Below are 26,993 nucleotides of genomic sequence, written 5' to 3'. Positions count from 1 at the left end.
AGATGAGTCCCTAGTGAGTGATGGAAGTAGAAAGTGAGCAGAAGGCCATAACAATAGAAGGTAGTTAAGAAAATGTTGTAACTGGTAAGATTTTTGGACTTCAATAATATTCTTAAACTATTGAGCTGATAGAAGAATGAAGGGAGAAACACACCTTCCAGTAACAGTAGGAGAAGTTCTTGGAAGAGAGAGAATGGTATGCAGGTGCTCATTCCAAGGCTCTGCAGAGGTCTTTACAAGATAAATGATACGAAATTTCAGAGGGAAAATTAAACACAAAACTTTAGAATAAGCCACGGGATATCCAAAGAATATGATTCCCAAGTCCAGAACTTCTACCACAAATAAGCTATTCAATCTCTACATACAACTGATGTTACTTTCATAGGAAATTTTAAAAGTCAAACCATAAAAATAAGGCAAGGGTTATCCTCTTTTTTTCTCCTCCATGCAGGGACAGTTTTTCCTAAATCCATTTTTCATTTTGGAAAAAACTTATGAATAAAAAGAATGGTGGTCTCTAGGAAATAGAGCAAGAGAGTATCAATAGAGGGATTTTAGCCAGAGGGTTCATAGTTTCAGTTACAAATAAACTTTTGAACTCCATTGGACTACATGGTGGCAAGAGTCCAATTTAATTAAATATATACCTCAAAATTTCTCATGTCTTTTTAATATTTAAGTCACAGAAATAACTAAAGGAGCTGATGCTAATTTGCTTGATTTAGTATGTACATATCAAACAAATTTACACTGTGCCCCTTAAATATATACAACTATTGCTGCTCAATCAAAGGTAAATTTTGAATAGGAAAGGAAAAGTTGAGAGGCTTGGACTCTGATAGAATGGCCCTAAAACAGGATGAAGAGTTTTATGGAAGTTTGCACTGAAGATAGAGAGATAAGCTAACACACCCATGGAAAATGAACTATTTATACAAGATTGCACTTCATTGAGAAGTGAGTGACAAGGCTATTTTTGCTCCAGATGTGTCTCTAGGAAAGAACTCCATGCTGACGTCACCGCCTTCCCTCTTGCACTCACATAGCTTTGACAAGAATCAGGATTCCCTAATGTCATTGTTACTAGTCATGGCTCCCCAGCCAGCTAAAAGCTCTCAGTAAGAGCCTGCCTCCCCTAAGGGTGGAGCCTCCCATGCAGAGAAATAGGCACAGCTTACATCATCAGCAGCCCCCACCACAGCTCCTACTCCCTCAAATCCTTCTGGAATCAATCTTCTGGAATCCTGACATAGACTTTCCAGACTCACTGGTCATCATCAAACAATTTCCTATGCTCCATTAGGGTGATTATAAAAGTTCACAATCTATCACATTCCAATGGATCCAGAATCTCAACTCCAGTTGATTTGGGATCCTGATGGCTGTAGCTTTCATTCATAGAATTCCTAGAACAGTAGTGACTATACGCATGACAGATCCTTTTCCTTTCTGTCCTGATTCAACCAGGATTGGCTTTCCTATCAAGTCCAGGAGAAAATGTTTAGGTTTTAACTTCTTTGAATATCAGATAAAAATAAAGGACACAGAATGAACATACTATGTTATATTGAATCTAGCCTGGAAAAATGTGTGTGTGTGTGCGCGCGCGCGTGTGTGTGTGTGTGTGTGTGTGTGTGTGTGTGTGTGTGTGTGTGTGTGTATTTCTTCTTGCCCTGGAAGAAGAGACTCACTCAAACAAAAGTCTACAAAGTCAAAAGGCATCTCTGGGTATAACAATTAATAGCTTTATTTAAAAAAAAAAAACCTCTTCTTGGGTTTAAATTCCAGAATTATATAATGACCTTGAATATGGGAAGGGAAAGAGAAATGAAGAAACAGAAAAACTCCCCCCTAAAGTAAAATACAGATAAGGCATGCTTTATATCAGCAATCATGGAAAAGCTGATGGCTACTTTTAGACACACTCCAAGAGATGGTTCAGCCCTGGGGTATCTCTTGAATTCTTTGGATTATTCTAAGAGGAGTCAGTTTATCAGCCAGGACACCAAAAGGATCGATGAGAGAACGGACTGCAAGCCATGACTCTAACAACTACACCAAATCTCACCCAAGAATTCCCCCCCACACACTATCTTATTTTGGTTTTTGTGGGGAGGATTTTATGTTTTTCATGTTCTGTCACTTTTGCTTTCTCCCAGGCTGCCAAGTTTTGTTAGAGATATCTTTGAAAACATGCTGATTGGCTCTGCCACAAATTCATGTTCTCTAACCCCTCACTGTGGCTCAGCAACCCTTCTTTTCATCTCTTGTTAACTCTGTTTACTCCTCCTCCCAGTAGTGGGTTGGCATGGAGGGAATGAAAAACAGGTTGGTCTTTCAGTCATTCAGCCACTCTTGGTTGAGGACCTACAGCAATGTTTAGGATACCAGATTTGACCTCAAGTCACTTGAACGTCATTGCAGTTAAGAAAACAATTCCCATTCATGATTTTTTTCCTAGATACCTACTGTGTGCCAAGAATGACCATGAACACCTAGGAATTGAAAAGTAGAATTTGACATGTTCCTTTTGCCTGAAGAATTCCATCACAAATGCATGCTGTTGCAGCTCAAATGTCACCTCTCTTTGCTTTGTGAAGTCCACCCACAGGAAGACAACAGCTCATTTTTAATGTGCATCCCCTTTTCCACCATTGGCTCCACTTGGCAATTACTTGGAGTTCTTCACTTCTGTGGAGATGCCTGCCCTAATACCAAAACGAATATGAGATTATTTTTAAATCATTACAACCTTTGGCCCAAGCAGCTAGCCCAGAGTATGTTGTCCTATGGTTAGGAGCTGCCAGAGTCACTTAAAAATAAAGCTGAACAAAGTGTTAAACAAATATCCAAGCAGAGTAGAGGGGCTAGTTCAAATATCACCAGGTAACCCAAATCCACTCTGGATTTGGGGAGCACACATCTGCAGCCTCTGAGCCACCACAGTGCTGATTAGCTTTTTAATCTTCACTCACTCAGGATGGAAATTTTTCCTGTTACAGAGAGACACGAGGAAACCATTATTTCTTTGTAAAGACAAATATCCATTTCAGTAAGTAATTTAAAGCACACACTGTAGAGAACATGTGTGGGCATTTGGCACAGAAAGGGAAGTGCTAATAAAATAACTTCTCTTTAGCTGGCCTTTTCCAGACTAAAAGACAGAATTAATGGCATCTCCTTTCTGATATTTACCATATTACAGATGCTTACGGCTGAACAACTGTTAGAAATAAAGAAGTCTTATGTACATCAGACAAGGGAAGGAGGACCAGAGAGATTCATCACCATTTTCCATCTTTACTTAGGATGTCATCAGGATTTAACTAACGCACTCAGTGTCAGATTGGCTAATGACTCTGTCTTCCATTATTTTGATATGGCTGTACCTGACGTGCTCCAATATAGTTGCAGATGTACTGATTTGACCTTAAGGCTGTCCTCTTAGAGTTTTGGGCTCTTTACATTTGCATTTTTGCACTGAATCTTATTTCATGATCTGTGTGTGAGTCTCAGAGCAGAGGACTTTGTGATACTGTGGACTAATAAGAATAAACGAATTCTAAAACCCATATATCTTGCCACCTGTCCCTATTTGGGGCATCATGCTGGGTAGAGGGAATGTTGCTTAGCACTCACATTTATAGGAGCCATGCAGGGGGGCTGGCTGTTGCTAGGGAAAAATTTTCTTCCGCCTATCAGTACAGCACTCTCACAGAACTCAAGATCACTTTTGGAGAGCAGACTGATAGATTTAATTGGAGGAGCTAAAGGAAATTAGTAGAGAAGTTAGGGTATTGTGGTTCATGGTACAAATAAAGGAACAGGCACTATACCTGATTCTTAGTAGGTGCTCAACAAATATAGGTTTAAGGACTCAATAAATATGTTCTATAGCTCAGAAGCTGATACCATCCAGTTGTCAGCTATTTGTATCTCCACTGGCAAAAGTGTGAGACTTAAGGATTCACAATCATTTTCTCTCTGAATATTGGCTTCATATATATATATATATATATATATGCTTACAAACAAGTATTAAAATAGCTTTGATATCTTGTAACTTTCCTCAAACAAAGAGGGCTCTTCCATGATTAGGGGTTGAAGACCTTTTGATAACAACTTGAATGGATTTTGTGCTGCTGTTGTGTAAATACCCCTGAGCTTCTTGAAAGCTTGATGGTCCTTTTGGAACATTTCATTCTAGATTTCTAGTTATCAGAAATCATTTTCCCAACTTTTCTTTTCTCTCATACTTGACTATTTCAATGTATGATCTTCTGGATCATGCTAAATAATTCTTTTCCTTTTGCTTTGCTACTTTTGAAATATCTGCAGCCTATAATTATTCCCCACCTTGGCAATGACTTCAATGAATTACCCATTTTCTTTAATCCACCCATATTCTGCATTCTTCTATTCACCCAATCATCTTGCTACTCTAGCCTGGAGTTCCTCTCTTTGTGGTTCTGTTCATTTGTTTTGAAAGGAGTTGCCTTAGACTGAACCATTCTTGATGGTGTGAATTTTTTTTTTAAGCAGATGTTTTCTTGGTCTCCTCATGAATCAATTGTGTTGCTAGGGGGATTTTCATGGCATGACCAACAAGCCATTTTGTGTTATCTCCCAACCTGTGCCCAAACCTTCTCAAAGGTTTTCTTGTTCTTTCTGTTCGTTTTTAATATGAATTTTCTGAAGAGGAAGAGAAAGTGAGGGGTAAAAATGTGTTGTGTATGGATACTACAAGGTAGAAGACTGAAGAAGTACGTAGGAGCATTGTTCCAAACCTCTAAACTTAGGTACTTGGGAAACAGAGAATGCAGAATCCTGCTTGTAGTGCAAAATGGAGTTGACAAAGACTCCATCTCAGTCAGTGGCTGTGGGCAGTGATGTGTACCTGTTATCCCTGCTATAGGGCTACAAGAGAAGCAGGAAGCCTAAATAAAGTCCCAAACATCTGGCGTTCATAGTGACCTAGGCATAAAGCAAGATCACTTCTTAAAGACCACCTAAGCATGGCTCAAGAGATGGAGTGAGAATCAGCGGAAGATGGTGGGAGGTTGTGTGAGTCTTTCTGAGCTCTCGCCAAGATACCAGTTCTAGCATCCTAGGGGAAAGTTCATACCAAAAGATCGGTCTTAAGCAAGCTTTAGCACCACAGAGATCTCAGCGAGAGAGGAAAAACACAGGAAACCAGGGCAAGAAGACAGCATGGAGCAGTGCCAGCAGCTCTGAGCCTCTGTGGAGACAAGGAGACAAAGCCTCCTTCCAGAACCCGAGCAGACAGCACTTCTCAGCAGCACAGACCTGCCGGCTGCAGACAGAGCCACACAGAGCCTGTGCAAGCCCAGAGCCGTCACCCAGCCATGCACGGACCTGCCAGCTTCATGGAACCGGAGAATCCAGAAATTTGTGAGTACCTCCGTGGATGTTTCCACCTCTGCTCGCTGGCATTGGGAAGGAATCCCTCGCCCACCAGCCTACAGCAGCACCATCTTGACTGCTGGCAAAGACCCTGCCAAACCAACAGGAGCCTGAGAAGTGATGCTAGCAGCGCCATCACTCAAAAGGGCAAAGGTTTTCCCAGAGGCAGCTTAGCCTTAGATACACACCCCTAGTGCTAGCGGAAGTTCCTCCTCCTGGGCAGAGTCAAACTCCTGGTAAACAAAGCCCTTCAGGGCTCCACCAGCTTTGTTTTTTTCTCTGCACAATCAAGCAAACTGATCAGAAAAACCACAGAGAAAAATCACAGAAGAAAAAGATGTTTTGAAGGGTTTGGATCCCAAATTTAGAGGAGACACAAGTTTCATACCCTGACTCCTCCCTCCAAAAAAAACCAGAAAAACCAAACCAACAAACGGAAGAGTACCCCTTTTTTCTCTACCTTTTTTCACTTGCATTCTTATGTGTTCTTAATTTTTTTTGCCATTTTACAGCCACACTTTTTTATGATTTAACTTAGCTTTATTTTTAAAATTTCATAGTTATTATAAAGATGCTGTCCAGAGGGGTTACAGTTACCTATGTCAGGAAATGGATACATTTCTTTTTGGACAACGTCACACCTTTCTTTGGTCTCAGTTTTCCCTCTCATCCTTACCCACAAGTCGTTTAGCTTTTTTTTTTTCAACACAAAATTGAGTATCACTTCTGCATTTGTTTGTCCTTCATCCTATCATATCTGTGTCTCTCATCCTTCCAAAGATAGATAAATGAACAAATAAGAAAAAAGGGAATAAAAAAATAGCTACAAATCAAAACTAGATTTTTGTTTCCATTTCCTGGATTTAACCTTGATAAATGTTATTTTATATGGTTAGATGCACATAGCTATTGTGCCTAGGTGAGCCTCTCCTAAGAATATCCTCCTGTCTCACTCTGCCTCACACTTTATTTTATGTTATGATTCTTTATATTTTTTTCTCACTTTCCTTCTGTCATTGTGGTCATTCCTAGAAACATAGTGACAGCACTGGGTACAGACTGGATACAAATGATATTTTTATTGATACAGTCAACTGATTTTAATCTGTTGGTTATTAAGCCTAGTATTTTTACTATTTTACTTATTTTTACTTCTTTAAAATTCTTATCATGGATTTCTCCTATACATACCTTCCTTTTTTCTTTGTATATTCTTATTACTCTCCTTATTTTCATAAGTTTTATCTTATTTTTTCTAAATATTGTACTCAACTATTTTACCTTTCTATCACCTAACGTCAGTTATCATTACGCTATCCTTTTTCTTCAGTACTATATTAATCCTACACTCCTACATTACTCTTTTCTGACCTCTCCTCTTGTCTTTCATGCTATTCTTCCATCTCTGGTACTCTGTTCATCTTTCAATTTTTATAATGCATGGATCTAAAGTTGATGGTTGTTGAGCGAGCAATACTGTATATCTAGGTCTTGAATTATACTATAGGTCCAGAGGGACTTAAATACAATAGAGACTGGATTGTGGGTTGTTTTGTTTTGTTTTGTTGTCATAAAACGGTGACTGGGAGTGCTATTAGATTTCTCTGTAAGTGCCCAAAAAGAAAGAGGGAGTGATATTAACAATCTAAAATTGTGAACATCTATTGTCAGCCAGCTAAAGAGCTCTAGGTTGGTTTTATCTTAAAAATTGTAATCTTGAGCAGTATTAACCTTGTTCCCATTTTCAAATGGGCAGAACAAGAAACTCAAGAAAAATGTCAAATCAAGGAATAGCATCTCGCACCCAATATAAATAGGCAATGGAGCTGTCAATGGCATAACTAGAGGAGAGTCCTCTAAATGCTACACAAATGCAATTGATAAACGTGATTAATGAAAAGTTTGAAAACATACAGAAAGAGATACATGAAAAAGCCATATCTAAACAAGAAGAAACTATAAAGAAGATGATACATGAACATGAGGAAACCATAATGGAGGCCATAATAAAGGATTTACGTGAACATGAGGAAGCTAGGCAAAGAAAAAAGGTCGAAATCATAGAATCCACAAACAAAACGCTGACCAAACTCCAACAAATGTCCATTGAAAGTAAAGCTACTGAACTAACCACTGAAATGGAAATCAAGTAGTTAAAGAAGTCCATACAAGATCTAAAACAAGATAGGCAAGGCATCAAAAATGAACAATTGGAAGGGAGGGAGAGGAAGAATAAAGTAGAAAGTATTGTTAGCAGGTTAGACAATGCAGAAGAGAGAATCTCTGGGGTTGAAGATAATCTAGTTGTTACAGAGTAGAAAAGAAAATAAGTCAAACCAAATCTAGGAAATATGAGAGAATGCTTCAGGAGGCCCAAGATAAAAGTAAGAAGACTAATTTAAGGCTAATTGATATTGAAGAAGGCCTGAGAAAGAGGTCAATGGTATTGGAAATATACTTCAGGGAATCATCTCAGAGAACTTCCCAAATATCCAGAAGGGCAGGCCCATCCAGATACAAGAAGTTTTTAGAACCCCAAACAGACCTGATCAGAAAAGAACATCCTACCGCCACATTATAATCCATACAGGATCAATAGAGACCAAAGAAAGGATCCTAAAAGCAGCCAGGGAGAAGAGAAAAATTACCTACAAAGTAAAACCAATAAGAATAACCCCAGATTTCTCAGCAGAGACCATGCAAGCAAGAAGAGATTGGAAGGATCTATGTCATGCCCTCAAGACAAATAACTACCAACCAAGAATACTGTACCCAGCTAAGCTCTCATTCATAACTGAAGGAACAATAAAATCTTTCCAGTCCAAGGAAAAGTTGCAACATTACATAGCAACCAAACCAGCATTACAGAAAATTCTCAAAGATATTCTACACATCGAAAACCAACACAAACATGATACTGACAAAGAAATGGCACCTAAAAATCATACCAGCTAAGTACTGCAAGAACTATCAAGACACAAGGCCTAATGAAAGCTATTAAAAATGGCAGGAACTAGTATTTTTCAATCTTAATTCTCCATATCAGTGGACTCAACTCTCCAATTAAATGGCATAGACTGTCTAGTGGGATCAAAAAGCAATATCCATCATTCTGCTTTCTTCAAGAACATCTTTCCCAAGAAAATAAACATTTTTTGAAAGTGAGAAGTTGGAATAAAGTTTGTCAAGCTAACAGCCCCCATAAACAGGCTGGAGTTGCCACCCTCATATCAGATAAAATAGGCTTCAAACTAAAATTAGTGAGAAAAAAAAGAAAGTTATTACATAGTAATGATGGGATTTCTCCTCCAGGAGGACATAACCATCCTAAATATCTACACACCTAATACCAGAGCACCGAACTTCATCGTGCAAACTTTACTTTCACTAAAACCACACATAGATTGAAACACAGTGATTGTTGGTGATTTTAACACACCACTCTCACCTATGGACAGATCAACCAACAAAAACTCAACAGAGAAACCTCAGAATTGAATGACTGTATAAACCAAATAGATCTAACAGACATCTGCAGATTATTTCACCCAGAAACATCACAATATGTATTTTTTCAGCAGCACATGGAATATTTTCCAAAATAGACCACATTTTAGGGCATAAAACAACCCTGGGCAGATTCAGAAACACTGAAATTATTACCTGCACTCTCTCAGACCGCAAGAGCATTAAATTGGAACTGAACACCAATCTCCATCAATGAAAACCTATAAATCATGGAGATTGAACAACACATTCTTGAATCACCACTGGGTCATCGAGGAGATCAGAACAGAAATTCAACAGTTTATGAAATTTAACAAAAAGGAGCACACAAAATATCAACTACTTTGGGACATAGTCAAGGCAGTATTCAGAGGAAAATGTATAGCTCTGAGTGCTTATATTAACAAACTGGAAAAATCAGAAACCAACAATTTAATGTTGTACCTTAAGATCTTGGAAAAAGAGCAAGATACCAACCCTAAACCCAGTAGAAGGAAGAAAATTATTAAAATCAAAGCAGAATTAAACGAATTGGAGTCCAAAAAACTATTGAAAGAATCAACAAAACAAGGAGTTGGTTCTTTGAAAAAATTAACAAAATTGACAGACCCTTAGCAAATCTTACCAAAAAAGAAGGGAGCACACCCAAATAAACAAAATCACAGAGGAGAATGTTAATATCACGGTAGAAATTACCAATATCCAGAGCATCATGAGGGAATACTTTTCAAATCTCTATGCCAACAAATTTGAGAATCTAGAAGAAATGGATGAATTTGTAGCCAATATTAACATACCCACACTGAACCAAGAAGACCTTATCCAAATAAGCAGACCTATATCAAGAACTGAAATAGAAATGGCAATAAGAGACCTTCCATCCAAGAAAAGCCCAGGGCCAGATGGATTCACAGCTGAATTCTATAAGGTCTTCAAAGCAGAGCTCACACCAATACTCCTCAAGCTCTTCAACAAAATTGAAAACAAAGGTTCTTTTTCAAACTCATTCTATGAAACCACTATTAACCTCATCCCCAAACCAGACAGAGATTCATCAAAAAAGAGAACTATAGACCCTTTTCTTTGATGAATATTGATGGAAACTTCTCAACAAAATACTGACCAACCATCTTCAGCAACTCATCAAAAAAATTATTCACTATGATTGAACAGGATTCATCACAGGGATGCAAAGCTGATTCAATGTAAGCAAGTCAATTAATATAATTCAACACATCAACAGGAGCAAGGACAAGGATCATATGATTGTCTCAATAGATGCAGAAAAGGCATTTGACTAGATCTAACACACCTTTATGCTAAAAGCTCTAGAGAAACTAGGAATCCTTGGAACATTCCTCAATATAATAAAGGCTGTGTATGACAAACCCACAGCTAGCATTATATTAATGGCTAAAACCCTTTCCTCTAAGAGCAGGAATGAGACAAGGATATGCACTCTCTCCACTCCTCTTTAACATAGTATTAGAATTCCTAGGCAGAGCAATAAGTCAAGAAGCCAGCATAAAGGGGATCCAAATAGGGAAAGAGGAAGTGAAACTTTCCCCCTTTGGAGATGACATGATTCTGCATTTAAAGAACCCTACTATAGACTCCACTCCCAACTCCTTGAGCTGATTCAAAACTTTGGCAAGGTAGCAGTGTATAAAATTAACCCTCAAAAATCAACTGCCTTCCTATATGCCAACAATGACAGGAATGAGGCAATATTCAGGAAAGCAACTCCTTTTCCAATAGCCTCAAAGAAAATAAAGTACCTAGGAAATTAACTAAGAATGTAAAGGATCTTTTTGATGAAAATGTTAAAACTCTAAAAAAGGAAATTAAAGCAGAACTGAGGAAATGGAAAAACCTCCCATGCTCCTGAATTGGAAGAATCAACATCGTAAAAATGGCAAACTTGCCAAGGGCTATCTACAAATTCAACGCATTACCCATCAATATTCCAATGTCATTTTAAAGAAACAGAAGAGTCAATCCAAAATTTCAGATGGAATAATAAAAGACCCCATATAGCAAAAACACTTCTTGGCAGAAAGAACAGCGCAGGAGGAATTTCAATACCAAACTTTAGACTCTATTACAGCGCTATAGTGACCAAAACAGCTTGGTACTGGCACAAGAACAGGCCCGAAGACAAATGGAATAGAACTGAGGACCCAGATATTAAACCACAGACCTATGGCCACCTATTCTTTGACAAGGGAAACAAAAAAATAAAATGGAAGAAAGATAGCCTCTTCAACAAGTGGTGCTGGCAGAACTGGTTAAGCACCTGCAGAAAACTAAAGTTGGATCCTTCTTTGTCACCCTGCACTAGGATTAACTCCAATGGATCAAAGAACTTGAGGTAAAAGCTGATACACTGAAAACTTTGCAAGAAGGAATAGGAGATACACTAGGCCTCCTTGGCATAGGTGGAAACTTTCTTAATAAGGACCAAGAAATGCAACAAATCAGAGAAAGGCTGGAAAAGTGGGACTGCATTAAGCTGTAGAGATTCTGTATGGCAAAGGACATAGCTAGCAAATTAACTTGAAAGCCTATAGAGTGGGAGAAATTCTTCACTAACCATACAATGGACAAGGGCCTCATATGTAAAATATATTAACAGCTCAAAAAATTGAATCAATCCAAACCTAATCTCCAAAGGAACAACCTTCCGATTAAAAGATGTGCCAAAGATTGAAGAGAGTCTTCCCTGAAGACGAAATAAGAATGGTCTATGGACACATGAAAAAATGCTCAACATCTCTGGCAGAAAAGACATGCAAATCAAAACAATTCTAAGATTCGACCTCACTCCAGTTAGAATGGCCAGGACCAACAAATCTAATAATAACAGATGCTGGAGGGGATATGGCCAGGAGGGATCACTACTACACTGTTGGTGGTAGTCCAAACTCATTCAACTACTATGGAAAGCAGTATGGCATTTCCTCGAAAGACTAAACATAGAACTCCCCTATGACCCAGCAATTCCACTACTTGGCATTTACCCAATCATCCAGAAACATGGACATACTAAATCCATTAGCATAACGATGTTCACTAAGGCATTATTTACCATAGCAAAGATATGGAACCAACCCAGATGCCTCTCAGTTGATGAGTGGATCAACAAGATGTGGTATTTGTACACAATGGAATTCTGCGCTGCTGTCAGAAAGAATGGCATCATCCCACTTGTAAGGAAATGGAAAGACTTAGAAAAAAATCATATTAAGTGTAGTAAGCCAGACTCAAAGGAACATAGGCTCAATGGTTTCCCTCATTTATCATAATCAGTAGAAACTTTGGGCTCTACTAGCAGTGTTTTATAATAGAGCAAAACCTAGATACATAAGGCCATATAGGATGAAGCTAAATGAAAGGACCTCTAGGATACAGAAACAAAAGCCATATGATGAGTGATTGTTGTCCTTAATGTACTATGTTATCTCTCATCTCTTTAGCTGTTCCTTGGTTATCTCATATTGTTACAGTGTTCTCCCTGGTTATCTGATATATTGTATATATGCCTATGTGGTTATTTGAAATCTGATAGGGAAGGGGGGGAAACAAGATGAGGGGTGGGGGTTGGGACAGGGAAATGGGGACCAAGACATGAGAATGCATTTCAATGTTTCTAAAGTAATGCACCTTCTATCTGGTGAATATAATGTAACCCTTCTATTAATTACAATAAAAATATATGGAAAAAAGGAGGATTGAGACCCTGAATTTAATTGACATTAACATAAAACAACACCAAACTGGCAGAAGAGGTGTTAGAAGCAGTGCACATATTGGAAAAACTTGGACAATGGAGATTCTGAGATCAAGGTTAAAGGTCAATTCATGCTCTCCCCACCAAGGGTTAGTAAGACCCTTTCCCCATTTCAACTAAGCCATAAGATAGTTATAGAGGTAAAAGGATTAAGTTCTGATGCCAGGCCTACGGGAGTGCCTATCAGAAAAAATAAGTAAAATTTCCCCAAAGGGCTATGGGCATGGCTTAGGTGGAAGAGTACTTTCTTTACAGATGTGACATCCCAAGTTCAAACCACCAAACCACCACATTCATTTACATATTTTAACTAAAGAAATAGTCTTTTGACACAGTCCATTCCAGTTGATGTTTCCTCACTTTTCCTGGATAATTTTAAGAACTTGCAGTTTATATAATACTAGACAAGTACATAGTTATTTCGATACATGTATAGATAGGTAACATTTAATCCATTTAATCCTGCTGGGCCAAATTATTCCCATTTCATGGATGATGAAACCGACCACCAGACGAGTCTAATAGCTGTTTTATGAAGCTGGGGCAGATCCAAGATTCAGCCTTGGCTCCAAAGTCATTTTTGCTCCAGAGCAGCTGCCTCCCCCATTGCAGCTGTTGTTTAGAGAAGCCAATTCCAGCTCCAGATACTGTATATATAACAAAACATTATGGTAAACTTTATCCTCAGTCTCAAACCCTTACTGTATACTTAGTTTGATCTGATTGTTTTGCAACTGTCAAAGTTAGGGGGAGAAACAGCCTAGGCTGTGGAGCGTAACACATATTTTCCATTTCAGACAACCTTGCTGAAGACCAGGATCAGAAGCTCAGGTCAAGTCCATGGTGCTGAGATCTGTTATGGGAAGAGGGTAAAGTCTCACTGTGCTGTGGTGTCAATACAGCAGAACACAAAGTACAGAGCATTCTCTCATGATATTCTGGGCTAAGGTTCCCCACACAGGTTATCTATTTTCCTGAATCCTGAATGGATTTTTTTTCTGCTAGTCCTGACCTCTGGCCTTGGACCCAGGGCCTGAACACTGTCTTTGGGTTTTCTCAAGGCTAGAGCTCTACCACGTGAGCCACAGCACTATTTCTGGCTTTTTTCTATGTATATGGTACTAAGGAATTGAACCCGGGTCTTTGTACGTGCTAGGCAAGCACTCTCCCACTAGGCCAAACTCCCGGCCCCCTGAATAGATGTTTTAATGAAGAAGGGAGGAGTCTAGCCAATAACATCAAGAATTTAAGCCCAAGTGTAGAATTCTGGCTGAGATACTTTCATTTACTAAGAGGTATACTGGTACCTTCATAGTAAAATGAATAAATGAATTAATGAATAAATAAATAAAATTAGCATAGCATAACATAGCATGGTGTCCGGAGATGGCTAGGTCATAATTTCAAATCCCAGTGGCAATCATTGTCATACATCAGGATCCTCAGAATCTAAATTTCTGGCAGCCAAATGGGAACGTGTAAGAGACTGAGTTGCGAGAGCCAGCACAGAGAAAAACAGGCATTGACAGTAGAAACTATGTTGATGGTAGAGACAACTACTGGGTAAGCAATGTTCACCTGTGAGAACCAATTACTCCCCCAGTCCTGCCCTGAGACTCCACTTCTCCTTCCTTCTATCACCAGCTGTGTCCTCCAATTACCTTTTGACCCTAAAGAATCTTTGTATATGAAGAGAGGCCTAGGGTTTCTTCTTCATGTTCAATTCTTGAGACTCATATATATAAATGCCAGAGGTTGTGCTGAGTTTCTACTTTTTTTTCTATCCTCATGCATCAAGACTAGATCAGCAGAGGCAGATTCTTGCCTTCTCCTATTCTCCCCAATATTCTTGTCAAGTGTCTTTCTAATGCCCCAAGTGTACATTAAATATGATGATCCATGCACACTCTGGGCAATTCTTTGAGGTCAGTACTACTGTGTAGGTGTAACAAGTCATGACACATGGCCTATATGGAGGACTTACATTTGATATTGGGTAAGACTAAGATATTCTTAGTATAATATTATCAATTCATATCTAAACTTCTAATGCATATCACTGTTGCAGCAGTGATGGACCCTGTATTAAAATGGTGTGGTTCATCCGTGTTATGCCCTTTTCTTTAACAATTTGTAAAATATGAGTAAGAATAATACTGACCTCCAAGAGTTTTCAGAGGACGAATGAATCCAATCTTAATAATAGGCTTATCCTAGATATTATCTTTGGGTATATACCCATAAATTTCTCCTCTTATCTCTATTTTCCTCTTGTTATGCTTCATAGATACATGAATTCTGGATCTCTTTTGCAATTTTATCAAAGGCATTAGACAATTTTCTGTTTGTATAAGGATTTCTTGAGCATGTGAGGAGGTAGCACTCACCCCGTTCCATGAACAGTGGATTTATAACAACATTAAAGGTTCCCAATAGAAGATGAAAGATAGGAAAGCAGTGGGCTTTTTCCTTTGCTCTTATAATCACAGACATTCACTTGTCTAAAACCAACTTCAGAAGTTATGTGAAATTGAGATAACCATGATCCAGTGCCCAGGGAATGTGATAGTGAGCAGAATGGTGACAAAGTGAACTCTGGGTCCAACTGTCTACCACTTTATAAGCATATAGACCTGGGACTGACATAGATTCTCAAAGTCTCACCTTCCTCGTCTCTAAACAGATGTCAGTGTTTTTTTGTAAGGTTGATATGATTGTTAAAAGAGCAAATGTAAAAAAAAAAAGAGCGAATGTATATAAACGATGTCAAATATTCTTGAAATATGTAAGTACTTGGGACAGGAATGAATAAGTGGATAACATTCTACCGTTGAATGAAAAGAAATCCCACTAGTGGTTTTACTTGAATTCCATTGATATGGAAGATTTGTCAGCTGCACTTATCAAATTGAGTTTCATTTTTCCTTAAATATGATCTAAATGCCTTGTATATTATTTTTTAGTCTGTGTTTGCATTTTATTTCTACCGTGGTTTTTCAATATCATCTGAATATTACTATTAACTTTTGAAGAACAAAACTGGATGAACAAATTTCATCCCACCGTTGCCAAAATAGACTGTCTCAGTCTGGACTACATCTAGAGTTTTGGGCTTTCGGGTCTTGAATCCCAGGGGTTCTTGTAAGTAGATTCATATCTGTCCCCTGAGAGACATGTTCCAGTCATGTTTCCCTGTGCAATTCTTGCTCTTTGATGAATCCAGTGCTAAGTTTTCTCTGATCATTTCCCTTATACAAGATGGTCCAGTTCATCCTCAAAATGGGCTAAACAGAGGGAATGACCACTCGTAATTCAAGCAGACATCTTCTATCATTCTTGCCTAGCCTCTCTCAGCTTTAGTTTTCATCCTGGGAGAATGGACAGAGAATCATCTTTCATTTTGTGCACTTCCTATGAAGTTATTAAGGCTATGAATTATTTTCTTTTTTTTTTGCCAGTCATGGGCTTGAGCTCAGGGCCTGAGCACTGTCCTTGGACTTTCTCAAGGCTAGAGCTCTACCACTTGAGCCTCAGCACCATTTCTGGCTTTTTTCTATGTATGTGGTACCGAGGAATTGAACCCAGGTCTTCGTGCATGCTAGGCAAGCACTCTACCACTAGGCCAAACTCCTGGCCCCAAGGCTATGAATTATTATTGCTGTGTTTTCTGTGCTACACTAGTTATAATTTTTTCTTGATTTCATTAAAGTCTGCATTTACTCAGGGTATTATGTTATATAAGTAATGAAATTTTTGCTCAAATTGCATGACAGAAAAATGGTTGCAAATAGTCCATCTTAAAGAGTAGATAGATATCAGTCCCTCTAGAAATCCACCAGTGATATTTTTCACTTCTGGAATTCTGGCTTGTCCAGAGAGGCAGGGAGCTCCCATTTAGGGTCCCTGACAAATACCCAGTGTTTCACTCTTCTCTGTTAAGGTTTGTATAAAGACATAATACCTAGCATCAACCAAGACAACAAAATCTTTTATGAGCATTAAAATGAAACTCAAGGCCATCTTTTCTTTCCATAGTAGAAGGTCATGGGAACCTGCAATCGGGGCAAACCTCTTAAAATAATATTGGGTCACTTGTGACTGTAAGAGAAACATCTTGGTGTCCTATAGAGTGAAGGTTTTGATTACAACATTAGTCTGTATAACCAAAAGTCTAGCCCAGTTATAATTCAAAAAATAATACGGATCATAAAAGGAAAACCATGTATAAACTACAAATGTCTCCATATTGCAAACCAACTGAGCACTCGCCACTGAATGGTTGGTTAACATAGGTACTGGATGTGTTAATTTACTGTGCTTATTCACTCACAAAGCCATTCTGTAGAGCATAACAAAATCAATCAGATTCGTTTACTATGACCGGTGTCCAAACTGAACATTTCAAGTTTACAATGAAATTTTCATATTGATTTTAGTTGCTTCAATATGAAAGAGTATATTATGAACATTCCATAAAACCATCTCATATTTTTTCTTCGGTGGTGTTGGTGTACACAGAGCTTTATGATTCTGAGGCAGGCACTTGACCATCTGAGCCAATATTTTTAACTGGGTTTACCTAGACTATCACCTCCCTATTTTACACTTCCCACCATAGCAGAAATGATGTGTCTATGCCATGACCGATAAGCCTAGCCTTTTCTGTGATGATGGGGTATTATGAATATTTTTTGCTTTGAATGAGTGACCAGGAACATGATTCTCCTAATCTCAGCCTCCCACATAGTTGGGACAACAGGATTATACCAATGCTCCCAGTAATTTGTTGAGATGGGATCTCATGAACTTTTTGCCTGGGCTGGCCTTGAACTTTGATTTTCCTGATCATGACCTTCTGATAGAAAAACCACATTCTAACTTACATAGTCATACACTTGTTTCCCCCCCCGCCAGGTTTATCCACGAGCTTATACGTTGGTGCCAAATGATCACATCCAGGCAGTGTATTTCTGGGTGGCATTAGGTGATCATGTCCTAATGTTAATGAGACAGCCATCATCATGTGTCTGCTTTTGTACTCTTGCTGGATTCTTTTGCTAATTATAAAGACAAAACTTCTCTCTTACAGCGATCAGCTATAATTGAAATATATTTTCACAGACTTGGATTTTAGCTTCATAATTTATTTAATAAATCCAGAATGTTTTGACATCATGAAAATGACAGTGTGGTGGAATAATGTTCTACATTAATTGTCACCGTCTAATGAGAAAAGAACAGAGGCAGACTTAATAAGTAAATGGGGGTTTTGTACCAAATGAACAGTAAATGACATCATAGAACATGGTGAAATCTTGCAAAGGTTTTCTAGTTCAGGTAAAGAAGTGTAGCTGGATAATTCTCACAGGGAAGATGGCACAGTAATCCAGGTAAACTGAGCTCACAGGCGCTCAGGCAGAGCAGCAAACACTATTTACATTTCTCCTGGGCATGCTGTGAAAATCTATCTTTGTACAGCACAACTTAACAGCAGTTCATGAGGATTAGACAGTAATCAACAATGGCATTTTTCATTAAATTATATGCCAGAGTTATTGTTAGTTTAATTTTTTGAATGTATGTACTATCTCACAAATGGGACCACTAAAACTATGGGTTGTGGCTTTAGGTATTTATTTTTTAAGAGAGAAAAAGGATTATAATAATGTCTAAGATTCATGGAATGATCCACTGGCCTCAGCATTACAAACATCCTGGTTGACTGACAATGAAATCCTAAATGCCTATTTGTACCTTTTGATATGATTATAGCCACGTAGATCATTTAGCGATACAACTAGGCATCATCTGTCATGTTAAATTATGTCAGGTAGTTGTGGTTTCATAGTTTATTTACATTTGTTTAGATAGTTTACAATGAAAGAATTAAAAACATGTTTGTATGTACTTAGGTAAAATACAGGACAAAAATGTAAGACCACAATGAGGACTAATGATGTTTATTTTCCTACAAAAATTTTCTTTACTTTCCGACAGTACTATATAAGATATAGTATGAAGATATTGTATGAAATTTTAATAATATTTAACATTAACAGAATAAATCAATACACATATATCATTAGAAGTTATTATTCCCACTTTATATATATATATATATTTATATGTGTACAGAGAGAGAAAGAGAGAGAGAGAGAGAGAGAGAGAGAGAGAGAGAGAGAGAGAGAGAGAGAGAGAGAAAGAGAGGCTAAATGAAACGTGCAAAACCACAAAACAAGATTTGAAATAAGACATGCATGATTAGAATATTCATTTTTAAAAGGAACCAAAATGCAGAGGGACAGTTAACAAAAATAATGAGTTTGGTTATGGAAAAAAATTAACCTGTGGTCCTTATTCTTTGACAGTAATTACACAGTAGAGCCTGAAATCTAATGAAGTTACAGTTAATCATGATGATTTTTTAAAAAGTCACTTGTATAAATATAAAAGGCATTCTATATTAGCTCAGAAGTACCGCCAAATAGAGAAAATATAGCCAGGCAGTGTCTGGTGACACTGTTAGGCCAGAAATTATCTGTAATTTTGAAATGCAAGCTGTAGGGGATCACAGTTTGAGGCTGGCTTGGACACAAAGTTGGTGAAATTACTATCCTAACCAATAAGTAGGCCTGGTGAAGCACAGCAGGAATTCTATCCGCAGCGGAAGTATGGATAGAAAACACTGGTCTTAAACCAGCGACAGGCAAAAAGGTGAAAGATAACTGAAAGCAAAAAGGAAATGGGAGGCATGAATCAAACAGCAGAGTGCCTGCTTAGCAAAGGTGAAGCTCTGAATCCAAACTTTCGTATTGCCAAAAATAACAAAAGGAAATGTTTTAACAAGTTCTGTGTAAGTAAATGTAGTGTGTGTGTGTGTGTGTGTGTGTGTGTGTGTGTGTCCTAAGGCTTAAGCACGGTGCCTAGGCACTGTTGCTGAGCTTTTTTTCCCCCCTCAAACCTTGTACTCTACCACTTGAGCCACAGCTTTACTTCTGAGTGTTGGAATTCATTGGGGATAATAGATGTATGAACTCTCCTGCCTCAGCAGGCTTCAAGCCATTATTCTCACACCCCAGCCTCCTAAATTCATAAGATAACAAGCAGGAGCTGCCAGTGCCAATGTATTCTGTGAAATATGAGCTGTAATTCAAAATTAGCTAAGCAGGAAAGTTCTTGAGACTGATCTCCAATTAACTACCAGAAAACCAGGAGTGAAACTATGGTTTAAGTGGCATAACTCTAACTTCAAGTGAAAAAGCTTAGCGACAGATCCTGAGTTCAAGCTTCAGGACTGACACAATAAAAAATTAAATACATAAATAAATAAGGAAGCAAAAAATTAATCAAATAAATAAATAAAAAGGAAAATGAATTATGAGAATTATATGAATTATGGGAATCAATTGCTTTTCTTCTTAATAGGGCTTCTCCTCCTCTTCCTCTTTCTTTTCCTCCTTCCTCCTCTTCCTCACCATCTTTTGCGTTTTTCTCCACCCTTCTCTCTTCATCCTCAATCTGCTATTTCTCTTCTACTCTCATTTTCTTCTACTTCCTGTCTTCAGATGTCTGTCCATTTTCAGAGACATGCCTTCTGTGCCATCTTCTAAGCAGGACATGTGTCTTTAGAGAACAATTTAGAATGATAAAGTGTCATTACCCCATGCATAGGAAGAGGATTTGTAAACAAATTATAGCACTCAACCTCCCAAGAATACAAAATTTGTTTAACTCCAAATTAAAATGTTTTCTGGAAATAATTGATCTATAAGAACTTTTCAAATGAAGCCACTCATATGTGAATTGTGCACATCTGCTAGTGTTAGAGAGTGAGAGCCATAGCTGACAATAAAACAGAGATAGTACAGACCTTCTCAGATTGGAAAAAAGTTTAAATTATAATACAAGCAAAATAAATGTTCAAGAAAACTCTTTAAAAAAGTGAAAAAGTAACAGGAGATTAATTTTTAAGTAAGTGGAGGAGATAAATGCCAAATTGTAAGATGACAGTTGAAAATCTGGACTTACACCAAGAAATTTAACAAGGATTTGAACAGTTGGAAAACTGCAGATGCAGTTAAAACTGTTATTACTAAGGAGTGAATTATTCTGATTGATTATATAATAGACAAATCAATAGCAAAATATTCTAACAAAACCAAAAGGCATTAATAGTGATTCTTTTGATTCCTTCTTTCCTTCCTTCCTTCCTTCCTTCCTTCCCTCCCTCCCTCCTTCCTTCCTTCCTTCCTTCTTTTCTGTGTGTGTGTGTGTGTGTGTGTGTGTGTGTGTGTGTATGTGTTCATATGTGTGCATGCACAAGTACTGAGACTTTAACTGAGGACCTCATGCTCTTGCTCTGTTTTTTCTGTCATAAGAGCCATATGCCCACTTCAGGGTTTTTGCTTTGTTGGGGGGAAGTCATGGGGCTTGAACTTGGGGCCTGAGTACAATCCCTGAGATTTGCTATTGCTTTGCTACTACGACCCACAGCTCCACTTCCAGTTTCCTGATGGTTAATCTAAGAGTCTTATGGACTTCCTGCCAGAGCTGTGGAACCATGATCCTTGTATCTCAGACTCCTCAGTAGCTAGGATTAGAGGCATGAGCCACCAGCACCCGGCACAGTTGTTTTTTGTTTGTTTGCTGTTACTGTTTTGTTTCATCTTTCTGATAGTGGCAGTGGTAGTTAATTAGAGCTAAGAGTCCCTCTGATTGTTATGCCTTAGCTGTTTTTAAATATAGGTCCTTATATCTCAGCCCAGGTGTTAATGATAATTCTAGTCAGAGAAATTTTATGTCATTTAGTAAGAATAGTAAATGTGGTCACAATATTCATGCGCATGTTTGAGCATAGAAAAATTAGGCTTGGTGAGGTTATTTGGGAAGGTGAGGCAAGGAAGATGAAGAGTGTGATGGTGAGACTGATCAAGGTACACTGCATGGCTGTGTGGCCCTATTAAAATGAAATCCTCTCCTACAACTAGTTAATATTAATGTAAAATGCAATAAAAAGAATAATAAAAGTATGGCAATGGTTGGAAATAGTAAGAGTAGTTATTGTGGCACAGAAACTCGACTGTCTTCATTGTAAGTCCCACTGTGAATCTACAGGATTAAATGTGACAGGTTTTGAGTGGAAATTATAAATTATTTATTTTTTCCTTTAACTGTTTGCTTCCATTTTCTAAATCTGCCTTAACATGAATCTAAGTCACTGTCAGAGATGTGACTCGTAAAGAGAGTGAAAGTATTATTTTACAAGAGGACAAAATGAAAAAAGGAAAAGTTCTGTTTAGCACACATGTTTCCAGTTTTCCTGCTTAATTTTGGAAAGAGGTAATTCCATGCCGAAATTAGGCCGAGTGAAAAATGCACACACAGTAATCTTCATTTTCATTATCTGGGGTAGTTCAAAAAGCTCAAAAAAAGGGAAGTATTCTAGAAGAAAAGAATGTATGTTCAGGTAATTACAAATAACAGACGCAACTGGTTATCTTAATTGTTTGGGAATGTCTCAATTAGCTGAGAATGTTTTCATGATGACTTGGAGACTGAAAATTTTTCACAGAACACTGGGTTCAATGCTATGGTGACCCACACTGTTGTCTACTTTTCTTTAGGATCCATTCAAAGATCCGTAGTTGCTTTTGCTTTTATTTGCCTCTAACATGATGTAGTTTCATTTTATTTTGTCTTCATTATTCTCACAGATTCTTATGTGGCCTGCATGGGACTTCTAGAACAGTTGTTGGAATGGATGGATCCCCAGGACAAATGGAGACAGGATTAGCCACATAATCTCCATTTTTACTTGAATTCCTTCTGAGATTTGAAGGAAGTCATCTTTCACTAAGATTTGCATCTCTGACCCTTCGCCATTTGAATTTGCTCCTTGAGATGAATCTAAGACTATAGGCCCATCCTCAATCAAGTTTAGAACATATGTTTCTTGGATATCTTTAAAATATTCGTATTTGCATAGTTGGTCAGTGTTGTGATGTGGACATGGTTTGTGTTTAAAGACACCTGTACTGGGAATTTCAGCCTGGATATGACAGGGTTCAATGAAGTAGGAGATGAATACTGTCTCTCAGGAGTGGGTTATCATGTGGCACTGGATTAGGGCCTGTGGGATTAGATTTTTTTTTAGGGCCTGTAGCAGTTGGATCTTTCTTCCTTACATGCTTCCCTCCACTTTCACGTGCAATGTCACCTTAGTGATGCTGCCTTCCTTCCATGATACCTTCTCTGAAAGCAAAGCTCATACTTGAACCACCCTCCTGAATGGCTTTAGCAAGTCTCCTGCTTCAGGAATGTTGTAGAGAAATACCAAAATGCAGTAGCACGGTCAGGGCATCACACAGCAATAGTTTGTCCTACATCTGACAATGCAGAATTTTCCCCATCAACTCTGCCATGTTTTCATCAGGTCAAATTCAACCCAGATCCTATCCTTTTCTGGGCTTTATTTCTTGAATTTAAAAGAGACACTTACCAATTGCAGAAAAGTATGACAGGAATCACTATAATGCTCAACAAATCAGTCTCCACTTCTTCCAAAATCCTTCTACTGAAATTTTGTTCCTTAGGGTTTGTTTGTTTGTTTTAATATAGTTGAAAGCAGATGGCCTCATCTGATGCAAAGTCAATTTCCAATGCAATAGTTCAGAAATGCTTTGAGACATTGTTTTCCCCCATGCATGCATGATACACATGGAATTTTTCATAATTCCTAGTGAAAAGGTCATGAGTTTACAGATATCACTAATTTTCTGTTTAATAACCACCTTTTCATAGAAAACATGGATTAAGTCAAACCCTATTTGGCTAATCTATCTGACATGCAGGTAACTCTTTGCCCCAACTAGTAGAAGTCAGTATTATATATCTGGGAGCCCTTGAAACAGAATGTAGACTCCTCCCCCAAATCCCCCTCCTACCTATAACGATAAGCCAGGGAAGCTTCATATTTTCAAATAATTACTAAGTCAGGCACTCTTAATTTTCCAGGGTAGTTCCATACACATACAGAATAAATGCTTAGGGAGTACTACGGAGACAAGAACGCATGGAGGAGCGTAGACACACAGAGGGATGTTAGGAAAGCAAATGCTTAACTCAAATGTCAAACCCTGGTGATTCATCCATCTTTCAACTTTGAATCTGTAGATTCACCTTTTCAAAAGCAGAACACACATCTTGCTATTTAATAAGAGACTTGTGAGGTTAGAAGAGTCCCTAATTATTTAAGCCTCTAGTCAGTAGTATTTCATTGTAGAATTCTGGGCTCTTGGAAGTAAAAATATCAATGTAGTGTGTCCTGAATTAATCCATGGAGGTGCAGATAGTAAGTGCTCAATTTTCTTTGGCATACACCTTCCACTGATTCCCCAAGGGGACGCCTCCAGCGACTTAACTCCCTCCCACACTTGCCTACCTCTTAAAGATTCTAACGCCCCCTATCAAGCTGTCAGGCAAATCTTTAATATATTGTCTTTGAGGAACATTTAAGATTCTAACTATGGAAGGAGCTGTAATGTGAGTATTACAAAATCTGTGCTTAAGGACTATCCAGCCACCTGTTCCATCTCTTGCCTCCAAGAAGTCCCCAAACTTCTTCCTTCTCATACTTGTTGGCACTCCTCCAGGTTCCCAGTTTTCACCTTCCATAAACCCAGAGTGATCGTTCTCTGTATCAGAAAATCCTCTATAAAGGCTTTTCTTCTCAAGACCAATGTATCTCTCAGGTTCTCTTAAGTTTTCTCTAGTTCCCACACAAACTGTTGCAAAACCTTTGCTTACTGTTCTGCTTCCAAACTGCTTCCCATCTCAGAAGTATAATAGTATTTATACTAATGGTGAGTCAATTGAACACATAATACCTATGGATGCTTGCAGCCTACTGTATTCAGTAAGACTCCAAAACTCCTTTAGGACATTTTTTTAAAAAAGTATTTCTTGCATTTTTTTTCACAATACTTAGTCAATAGTAGGTCTTAGCTATGGTAGGCTGAGGGAAGAAACTGGCCAGGTTGTAATCATAGAGAAATGTCTCCAGTAATAACTCCTGGATGGTTCTTGAGACCAAAATATTGATTGTTTAAGTGACTGGTATCAGTTCTTACAGGAAAAGCAATGTGATGTGAAAAGCAGACGTAACAGACTATGGATACTGGCACTCCTTCATCACAAACAGAAGAAAGTCAAGGGGCAGGCACTCTCCCCAATTTAGTACATTATATATTTTGTCTATTGAGTTAAAATGTCAGTGAAGTAAGGCTACACACACATTAGTATGGGGAAAGAATACTAGGGCTGACAACAAACAAGTGACCCAGAACTCAATAGCAATGTGCCCAAAACATTAGGAAGAGGACTCAGGTTCCATGAGGCCATGAAGAGTACTAATGTTCAAAGTCACAGAGACCTGGCCTCAAATATCCACTGTGTGGCTTGGGTAAGTCATGCAACCTCCCTGAGCCTCTGTTGCTTCACTTGTGAAGTCACAATAATAATAGAATCAATTGAATGATATTGAAACTCAGGTAACACAAGAGTGTTAAGGTTGAAAGCTACAAGGTACCAATAAATGTGCTCTCATTAACATCGGTGCTCAAAACTTGTTGACCCCTATCCAACCTGATTTCTTTACAAAGATTGGACTGACATAGTTTTTTTTCCCCTTTTTCCCTGCTTTTGAAATATTCCCACCATCAGGTCATTTTTGTCTGTCCACTGAAGTGCCCTCATTTCCCATCCCTGCTACAATTAGCTCAGCTGAAACTCCACAGACAGACTGAAAGTACAGCATGAGGTCCTGCTGTAGGCAGAAGCCTCTTTCTCAGTTCAGAGGGGAGGCGTTGGCTAATGCAGAGCTCATCTGACTTTGGAGGAAACAATGAGGGAAGATTCTACTGGGACAACACAGCTGTGTTGCCCTGGGAAAATTGTGATACCTGTTGGACCACTGAGTGGAAGGAAGCACAGGGTTAGGAACAAACTTGTCCCTCCCTGCAGCATTTTCAACTGGGAATATGGAGGCTAGGCTTCACAGCCAGGCAACTTGAACCCTCAAGTATTACTAGCATTGGATTTTAGTATTTTCCCTTGAAAAAATGATACCCTCCTTGTATCACTGCTCTTAGTCACTGCTCCAAAGCATAGTCCTGGAAACCACCACCAGTTGTACCAGGCTCACTGCTGACCTCTGGTTACCTGTGTTTGTTTACCATATAATGGCTCACAGACTACATCATTTCTCTTATTTGCTCTCCACAGAGACAGGATATCCATTTCAGATCAGCCACTACACAGATTACCCAAGTCCTTTCCTCCCTCCTTCCCCCCTCTCTGTCACTCTTCTCTCTCCTGTCTCTCTTCTTACTTCTCTTTCCTCTCTCCCTCCTTATTCCCTCTCTATCTTTACTGCTATATCCAAAGTCCTTTCTATCCTAAGGGTTGTCCTAATTCTACAAAATCAGTGTACACAAGCCATTATTTTTGTTTCATTTTTTTCTTTCATTTCTTTGTATGTGAGTGTGTGTGTGTGTGTGTGTGTGTGTGTGTGTGTGTATGTGCACGCGCGCACGCGTGTGCTGAAGACTGACCTACCCTCTCAGTCATTTTCTATTACTGGTTAATTTTGAGGTAGGGCTCTCTTGAGGCCTGGGCTGTGATCCTCCCACTTGTGATGTGATGCTGGGGATGACAAATGCACTCGCCACTGCACCCAGCCATTGAGATAACAAGTGTACAACACTCTTTGCAGATATGATTTTTCTAAAGCTATGCCTTTTCTAAAACTGTGATCCCCTGACTTTTGATTCCTAACTTGTCAGGAGTGCAGGATTATGCCACCACCTAATTCCATTCTTGAACTAGCAGAACTTTTTTTGTCAGTCGTGGGACTTGAACTCTGGGCCTGAGTGCTGTCCCTGAGCTCTTCAACTCAAGGCAAGTGCCCTACCCCTTGAGCCACAGCACCACTTCGTAATAGAACTCTTACCTAATTGATTTTGCATGTGAAATCATAACACCCTATAAATGTGTGGTATGTACCACCCATAAGGAAAGAAGTGAGAGTCAATAGCAAGGGATTAGAAGTAATGTAAGAAGGTAAGCCACATGAGCACCTCTCCACAAAACTCAAGCTGAAATTAGTTTATTTTAGTCAACATAAAGTAAAAGTTGGCTGAGCATCACCCCTGAGTATGAAACAAATATAATAATTGTTAATTGGATAATTGGTATGTTGCTGTGGATCCAA

This window comes from Megascapheus bottae, chromosome 7, assembly GCF_031878675.1.
Source record: "Megascapheus bottae isolate mThoBot1 chromosome 7, mThoBot2.hap1, whole genome shotgun sequence".
In the NCBI taxonomy this organism is placed as follows: Eukaryota; Metazoa; Chordata; class Mammalia; order Rodentia; family Geomyidae; genus Megascapheus; species Megascapheus bottae.
Note: the sequence above shows the minus strand (reverse complement) of the source record.